Below are 9,523 nucleotides of genomic sequence, written 5' to 3'. Positions count from 1 at the left end.
CTATTTAAGTACAAATGCATCTCACTTTTGGAATTAAATTTTATTTATTTCAACTAGCAAATATTTGTTTTCTTATACTTTTATCTTCCCCTTCCCCATTGAGAAAGGACCAAAAAAAAAAAAAAAAAAACTTTAAACAAAATTTTGTCAAGAAAATTATGTATAGACATATTATTCTATATATTGAATATATTACCTATCTGTCAGTAGGTTACTAGTAGCATTCTTCATTTTCAGTCCACTGGAATCACGTTGATCATTAAGTTGATCAGAGCTCATAAATCTTTTCCATGTTTGTCTTTGAGAAATTTTTAGCAAAAAATTTGTTCTCCTGGTTCTGGTTATTTCACTGTGCATCAGATTATGCAATTCTTGGATTTCTCTGAAATTATTCCTTTATTTCTTATGACACAATAGTATTCCACTAAAATCATGTGCCACATTTTGCCCAACCATTCCTCAATTTATGGGATCTTCTTTAGTTTCCAGTTCCATCATAAAAAGTTCTCCTATAAACATTTGTTTGTCTATATGTGTATGTATATAAACATACATATATATGTATTTATGTAGTTCTCTTCTTCTTTATTTAGTTTTTTTGCAGTAGAGTCCCAAATGCAGTAAAGTTGGTTCAAACACCTTACAGAGTTCACAGAGACACCAGCCACTGGTCTCCCTAGACAGAAATAAAAGGAGATTCTAGAGGATATCAGTGGGGAAGGAAATAGGACAAGGCTGGCAAAGGAATCATGGGAATACTGAAGAAAGAAGTGAGCTTCTGTTAACTTCCTATTTCAACAAATTATTCTTCTTAGCCAGATTTTTTTTTAATTGCTATTATTAGACATGTTGAATTGTTATCTCTCCTTAAAGGAGCTACAGATGTTGTCAGTCCTTCTTAAAAATTACCTCTTGGTCAAACTTCTGATCACCTTCCCTCCTTATATTTTTAAATATTTATTTTTATAACCTAGCACTTAGCCCTGTATCTGACACATAGTAGGTATTTAAATGTTTATTGATATATTGACTGACTTCCTTCTATAGCCAATCTCAAGGAGAACACTGATAAGGCAGAACCATAGAGTTGGAGCAGTAGTTTTGGTGCAGAAGCAGGGTCAAATTCCTGAAGTTTATTCTCATAGATTCCCAGAAATAGTGATGGGCACATATAAACTATAAATAAAAAGAGGAAAACCAAATGGAACAATACCTCCAAATAATAACTAATAGATGTAGTCTGTACAATAGCTTTCTTTCTACAATTCTATTTACTATAGCCACAGGACTTTAGAGCTGAGCAAAATCTTAGGAACAAGATAGTCAAACTTCTTAATTTTCCAGATAAAGATACTGAGTCCCAGGGAGGGGAAATTATTTTCATTTTCTTTTTAAGTTCTATGAGAGAAATTTGAAACATGATCTAATGTATAAAGCATGCATTTGGAATTAGAAAGACCTAGAATGAAATTCTGCCTCAAATACTTAATAGCCATATGATTCTGAGAATGTCCTCTAATATCTTTATACTTCAATTTATCATTTGTAAAATGGAGATAAAAATACCTATCTCAAAAAAATAGCTGTTAGGATAAAATGAGATGCTATATAAATCCAAGCAGCTATTATTTTGTAAAGTTAACTAGATAAACACAAATGAAATCTAAGAATGGTAAAGTATTGCTATTCTTCCTTTTACAATCATTGGGAAAGTATAAAAGCACACTTTAGATACATCCATTACTGGGCATTAACCAAATCTTTTAGGACATCCTGAGATAATACCAATTCTACAATGTCCTCCACCTGTGAAAAGCCTGATATTAGAATGAATGGGTTTCTTCTGACTGTGAAGCTACCAAAAGCAAGACTATAAGTAATAGTTAACTCCATCAAGTCTCTAGAAGGATTTACTATTTCCGTGACTGAAACTATGTAAAGTTGCTTTTATTATCTTGATGAAACTCCTGATTTTATTCATTCTCTTTAAGCTTTTGATTCAGAAGATCAATGTATTTTAAATGATTTTGCAAGACCAAGCAATGTTTGTGATTATGTTTTTCTGACACATTGTTTGTAACCAGAAAAATCAGCAAAGCCAGAAGCTTTTATGACTATGGGCGTCTTTGTTTCTAGCTTTTGTTTTATTAACCTCTCCACAGCTGGTGCAGTTGAAAACACTCTTTCATCACATGCTTAGCAGAAATTCAAGTGGAGCTAAGAATGTAGCCAAACTTCTGTCTGCTGGGCTCATTGTCAGTATGTCATGTTTTACTTCCAGCCTAACTTCTATCTGTTGCAGCTAATGAAGCAGGCAAAGAAAATCTTCAGGAAAAAAAAAAAAAAAAAAAAGACCACTTTCCCTGAGCTGTATCAAACTGATCATTTCTGAGGCACCTAAAACAAGTCTGAACTTGAACTATTTTAATGTTCACACAAAAGGGATTCAGTGACTTTTCCTCTTGTCTAGCCTTTTTGGATATAGACCTCAGTATCAGTTGCAGGGAGTACTTCTACACTCATTTGACATGTTAGTTGGAATTAAAATAAAATACAAACATAAGACAAAACCAAAAATAGAACTAAAGTTTATATCTAATAATCTTAGATTTATTTTTAATTTTTAAAATTATATCAATGTCCTTTTTGCCCCTCTATTCCATAATTATTTCCAGAGAGTCACTATTTCCCACTTTGAGTTAAAAACTCTCATATTAACTCCCCTCAAAAAAAAAAAAAAATTCAATAAAAACAACCAAGAGATGATCACTCCTGATAAAAAGGAAAAAAAAAAAATTCTGCTCAAGTCATGCATTGTCTCCCTGTGAAAATAGACAAATGTATTTCATTATCTATTCCCAGAAATTACAAAACATTTTTTAAATCACAGTAAAATTGAGAAACATTTCTAACGTCTAACCATAATTATAAAAATAATTGTATGAATTTGTCTTATTACATGAAAATATTTGGAGTCAGCACTTTTGATATTTGTTGGTTTTAAAGCTACCATCAAAGTGGCCTTAAAGGTGATCTATCAGACATTTCAAAATATCTAAAAATAGATTTAATATATCTAAAAATCTATGTTCAAAATGGAATTGAACATCTTTCCACACACACCCCTTTTCCAAATTTCCTCATTTCTATCACCATTCTTTGAGTTGTCTACCCTGAGAACCAAAGCTCCTCACTCCCCAACACTGCACACACATATCTAATCCATTGTTAAATACTGCTCTCTAATCTATTGTTAAATACTGTTCTTCCTTCTACATTAAAATCGCTCATACTTTATCCCTTCTCTACTCCTATAGTGACTACCTCAGCTCACACTATCATCACTTCTTTTTTGGAGAATATCAATATTTATCTAATTGGTATCTCTGCTTGAAGCCCCAATTTGCAGCCAAAGTTATTTTCCTTAATTACAGATCTGACCTTGTCATTCTACTACTCAATAAAGTCCCATGACTCACTATCACCTCCAAGATAAATTATAAACTTCCTTGTTTGGCTTTTTAAAGTCTTCATAATCTGGTCCAAATCTCTTTTTCCAGGTCCACTATACATTATTCCCTCTCCTGGATTCAGTCAAGTTGTCCATTTCTCTGATTTTCAAATATGACAAATTTTAGTAGCTTGGTGGTACAGTAGTAGAACATTGACCCTAGAGCAAAGGAATACCTAAGTTCAATTTTAGCCTCTGGCACTTATTAATCTGTGTTACTGTAAAAGTCATTTTTGCCTAATTCAGTTTCTCCATCTGTAAAATGGGGATAATTACCCTCCTTACCAGGATAATTACCTTGCATTTATCTAGTTTATATTTAGTTTCCTTATATTTTTCCTATAGATACTTATAAAATAATCTATTGTCTCCTCTATTTAAAATTTAAGTTCTTTGAGAGTAGGAATTAATTTTTTTCTTGCAATTATATGCCCAATGTTTAGTACAGTACCTGACACATTGTACTTAATAAATGCTTGTAGATTAATTTATCAGCCCAGTCCAACTCTTTTCATTTCATAAATTTTATAAAAGTGAAGAAGCTAAAGCCCAGAAAAATAACTTGGTCAAAATCACAAAGGTATGCTAAGTGGCAGTGATAGGATTTAAACACAGATATTTCCATTTCAAATTCACTGTTCTTATCATTATATATGTGTTTATACACACACATACACTTAAAGAAGAAAGCTTTTTTTTTTTTAACATAGTCATCATAAGATTGCTCTACTATGCAATAGTTTAAGAACCTTTGAAAGATTTGTATAACCAACTTCAGTTGATTGTCTTAAGGTTCAAATGAAATAATGTAGGAAGTATTTTGCAATCTTTAAAATGCTACGTCAATGAAGTGGGATATTATTATGTGATTAAGGTACCTGCTTATTTTAGCTATGCTGCAGTCTTTCTTCTGCATCAGACATTAATCAATCAAGAAGCATTTATTAAGTACCTACAATGTGTCAGACTTTCTACAACAGCATCCCCAAACTGTGTTTTGGTAGGCAAGATAAACAATACAACAAATCAATCATGTGTTACAGTTACATTGGACTGGAATCAGAAAACTTGACTTCTAAACTATATCCAAACTGTGACTTTGAACAAATAATTTCAGAGTAGAATAACAAAGATGGCAGATGCCTTATATGCTTCAAAATAATTCAACCATGTCCTCTCAGATTTCTAATGTCATTAACAGCCACAGAGGGGCTTAAACAGAAGAAAGGAAGGAAGGAAGGAAGGAAGGAAGGAAGGAAGGAAGGAAGGAAGGAAGGAAGGAAGGAAGGAAGGAAGGAAGGAAGGAAGGAAGGAAGGAAGGAAGGAAGGGAGGGAGGGAGGGAAGGAGGGAGGGAGGGAGGGAGGGAGGGAGGGAGGGAGGGAGGGAGGGAGGGAGGGAGGAAGACCCTGTGATTTGCATCTGGACAAAAGAAAGAGAAGGGAAGAGAATTAGAAGCAGATTGCTTTAGGAATAGAGTACTGTGAACACCTTCTATTCTCACCACTCTCTTTTTTCATTATGTAGGCCTATACCCTTTGATCTACTACTAGGTCTATCTCCAAAGATGATTAAAGAAAAAGAAAAAGAACTTATATGTTTATTACATTTATAGCAGCTCTCTTAAAACAACAATTCATGGTTAAAATGAGATGGAGCAAAATCTATTGGGGCATCAGCTGAATATAAAAACATTCAAGAGTAATAGTCATTATTTCAGACAAGACAACACCAAAATAGACTAAGAGAGAAAAACAGGAAATTACATTATGCTAAATGTTCCATACTTTAATAAGTTCCCAAAAGGAAAAATAAACTGTAACCAAGAGAATTTATTATAAAATTCTATGAAATATTCAAGGACAATTAATTTCAATGTTGTACTGTTTCAAATTATTCCCCCCAAAAAAGTAGAAAAATGTATCAAACCAAATACCTTTTATAATACAAATATGACACCAAAGTCAGGGAAAATCAAAATCAAGAAGGAAAACTATAGACCAATATAACAAATGAAAAATTACAAAAAAAAAATTAAATTAAATATTAACAAAGAGATAAAAGCAAGGAAGGAAAGAAAAAAGGAAACAAGCATTTATTAAAGACCAACTGTATGCCAGGCATTGTGCCAAACTTTATGAGTATTATCCCTCTTGATTTTATATGAACATATCATAAATTTTATGCAATATAAACATGTTGGGTTTATAGCAAGAAAAATTTAAACATAAGACAAAATCAATAAAAAGAAATATATTTTTCCTTTTTTTTTGATTTGGTCTTTTATGTTTAAAGTTTTTTTTTTAATACCATGATTATATCAATAGAAAGTCAAATCATTTTTGATAAAATACAACTCAATCTTTTTTTTAACAAAAGAAACTAAAAACCACAAAAATTTACTAAAAGAATTTAGTAAAGAATTTGCTAAAATCAATAATCTGCACTAAAGTAAAGATATCAATTATCACCAGTACTATTTTATACAGTGTTAGAAATACTAGCTGGAATATTAAGACAAGAAAAAGGAAGCGTGAGAATAAGTAGGGGGGAAAAGAAAATAAAATGTCACTTTTTGCAGACCACTTTACAGTTTATTTGGAGAAACTTTGTCAGTTAAAAATTAATTAAAATAATTAATAACTTCAACAAAATTTCCAAGATATAAATTAAATCCATATCAACTATTAGTATTCATACTAGTAAAAAATTGAGCAGGAAGAGAAAGATATTTTATTTAAAATAATTACAGAACATATAAAATACTTGGGAAACTACCTAGTAAGACACACAAGAATAACATGAATACAACTACAAAAGGCTCTACTGAAATAAAGGCATTTCTAAATAATTGTAGAACTATAATGTAAATTATTCAGGAGTAGACTAAGCCAATATAATAAAAATGACAATAATACTTAATTTTCTTATTTGGTGGCTTACCAAACTGCCAAAGGATTACTTTATAAAGCTTTTTAAACTAATAAAATTCATATGGGGGAATAAAAGGTCAAATATCTCCAGGGAAATAAAAAGAAAAAAATGGGAAGAAACCCTTGCAGTACAGATCTCAAACTACGCTACAATAACCATTGAAACACTATGGTTCTAGACAATTTTCAGATGAAGAAATTGAAACTATTACCACTCACATGAAAGAGTGTTCCAAATCACTATTGATCAGAGAAATGCAAATTAAGACAACTCTGAGATATCACTACACTCCTGTCAGATTGGCTAAGATGACAGGAAAAAACAATGATGAATGTTGGAGGGGATGCGGGAAAACGGGGACATTGATGCATTGTTGGTGGAGTTGTGAACGAATCCAGCCATTCTGGAGAGCGATCTGGAATTATGCCCAAAAAGTTATCAAATTGTGCATACCCTTTGATCCAGCAGTGTTTCTATTGGCTTATATCCCAAAGAAATACTAAAGAAGGGAAAGGGACCTGTATGTGCCAAAATGTTTGTAGCAGCCCTGTTTGTAGTGGCTAGAAACTGGAAAATGAATGGATGCCCATCAATTGGAGAATGGCTGGGTAAATTGTGGTATATGAATGTTATGGAATATTATTGCTCTGTAAGGAATGACCAGCAGGATGAATACAGAGAGGCTTGGAGAGACCTACATGGACTGATGCTAAGTGAGATGAGCAGAACCAGGAGATCATTATACACTTCGACAACGATAGTGTATGAGGATGTATTCTGATGGAAGTGGATTTCTCTGACAAAGAGACTTAACTGAGTTTCATTGGAGAAATGATGGACAGAAACAACTACACCCAAAGAAGGAATACTGGGAAATGAATGTGAACTATTTGCATTTTTGATTTTCTTCCCGAGTTATTTTTACCTTCTGAATCCAATTCTCCCTGTGCAACAAGAGAACTGTTTGGTTCTGCAAATATGTATATGTATTGTATCTAGGATATACTGCAACATGTTTAGCATATATAGGACTGCTTGCCATCCTGGGGGGGGGAGGAGGGAGGGAGGGGAAAAAACGAAACATAAGTGATTGCAAGGGATAATGTCGTGTAGAAATTATCCTGGCATGGATTCTGTCAATGCGAAGTTATTATTAAATAAAATAAAATTTATTATAAAAAAAAAAAAAAAAAAAGAAACACTATGGTTCTGTTTAAGAAATGCCAGTCAATCAGGGGAATCATGTGCATAATATACATAAGCATATGAATAAAGTAGCCTAACATTTGATAAATAAAAATACACCAAACTTACCCCAAACTATTGGAATAAGAATTTACTATACAACAAATAACTTCTGAGAAAATTAGAAAGCAATCTGAATGAAACTAGGAATGAAAATATATATATCAAAATACATACTAACATAAAATATAAGTAAATTAAAGGAAAAAGAAAGAAATTATTTTTCTGATGAATCAGAAAACTGTTTAAAATCTAATAGGAGATAGGATCACAGAAGATAAAATGGGAATTTCTGATTGTGCAGCAAAAAAACATTTTTGTACAAACAATGCCAATACAATTACAATTAGGCAGAATTACATCACTTGCTAGAAGTTTCTTTGATAAAGTTCTCATTTTTAAGATTTATAAGGAACTATTTCAAATATTTAACATAATAATATTCTTAAAATCCATTTATATCTGTGAGACCTATTTTCAATTGATAAATGTCAACAGAATTAATATAGGCAATTCTCTAAGGAAGAAATCCAAACTGCCAATAAACCATATAAAATGTCCCAAATTATTAATTATTAGGAAAATGTTTGTTAGGATGATATGAGGTTTCACTTCATACTTATTAGATTGTCAAGGTGGATATTTAAAAAAGAAAATGACAAATATAGGCTTAGGATGAGAGGCTGGGGAAAAACCAACACATTAATGTGTTCTGTATTGGTATAAACGGGTCAAGATATTCAGGAAAGCAATTTGGAACAATATCCAAAAAGATACTAATCTATGCCTATCCTTTGACCAAGCAATATCACATCTACACTTATATATCAAAATGACCAAAGAAAAGTAAAGATCTGATACAAAAAAAAAAAAATTATAGAAACCTTTTTAATGGGGGCCATGAAATGCCCAACCTGTCTGTGTTTTAAACAATACAAAAACATAATTACAAACTACACACCAAAGTGTCTGTATGTGTGTACATGCACATGTGTAGTTCCCAGAGAGCATGCGTCACAATATTGTATTTTTTTAATTGTTTGCTTTCACTTCTTTGCTAGATAGTAAAGTATATGGAATATTGAACTTAGAAAGAGCTGAGGCTAAATTCTGCCTCAAGAATTTACTAGTTTTCATATTTTTCTACCTTTGATTCCTCGCCTATAATAAGAAGAATTTGGACTTTGGTGATCCATTTAAGTTCCCTTCCAGCTATATATATCTAAGATACTATAAAAGTCAATGCAAATTTAACAACATTTGTCATGAAGAATCTAAAGCTGTTTCTTTTACTATAAAATGGGGACAATATTTGTAATACCTAACTCACAAGTTTGTAATGAAGTTTAGATGAAATAATAATGTATGTAAAATACTTTACAATATTTGAAGTGACATATTTTTCTGTCTAGCCCTGTGACTTAGTTGGCACAAAATGCATTATCTACAACAGATCTACAACTATTATATACATATATTCTTAGATTTGCCTGGAGCACTCAGAGTATAGCTAATATGAGCTTTAGGCTGGAACTGAACTCAGGTTTTCCTGATTACAGCATTAGCTATGTATCTACCTCTCAAAAGTCTAGATAAACAACATTTATTATCATTATTGTTTCTATTGCTATATTTACAACAACTAAACCATTGTTGGCGGCAACCAACAGATAATCATCACAAAGAGTTCAAAGATGATTCAGAGAACCTCCAAAACAATTATTTTCACTTCAGAGTTTATTAATCATTTTTCTTAGCTATTGATAAATGAATGATCAGGATTAAGTTTTACTTTATATTAGATGAAGCTGTTTCAGTTATACTTAGTGCTCTTT

Source organism: Antechinus flavipes, chromosome 4, assembly GCF_016432865.1.
Source record: "Antechinus flavipes isolate AdamAnt ecotype Samford, QLD, Australia chromosome 4, AdamAnt_v2, whole genome shotgun sequence".
Lineage (NCBI taxonomy): Eukaryota > Metazoa > Chordata > Mammalia > Dasyuromorphia > Dasyuridae > Antechinus > Antechinus flavipes.
The sequence above is the reverse complement of the archived record's forward strand: the minus strand, read 5'-3'. Positions refer to the sequence as shown.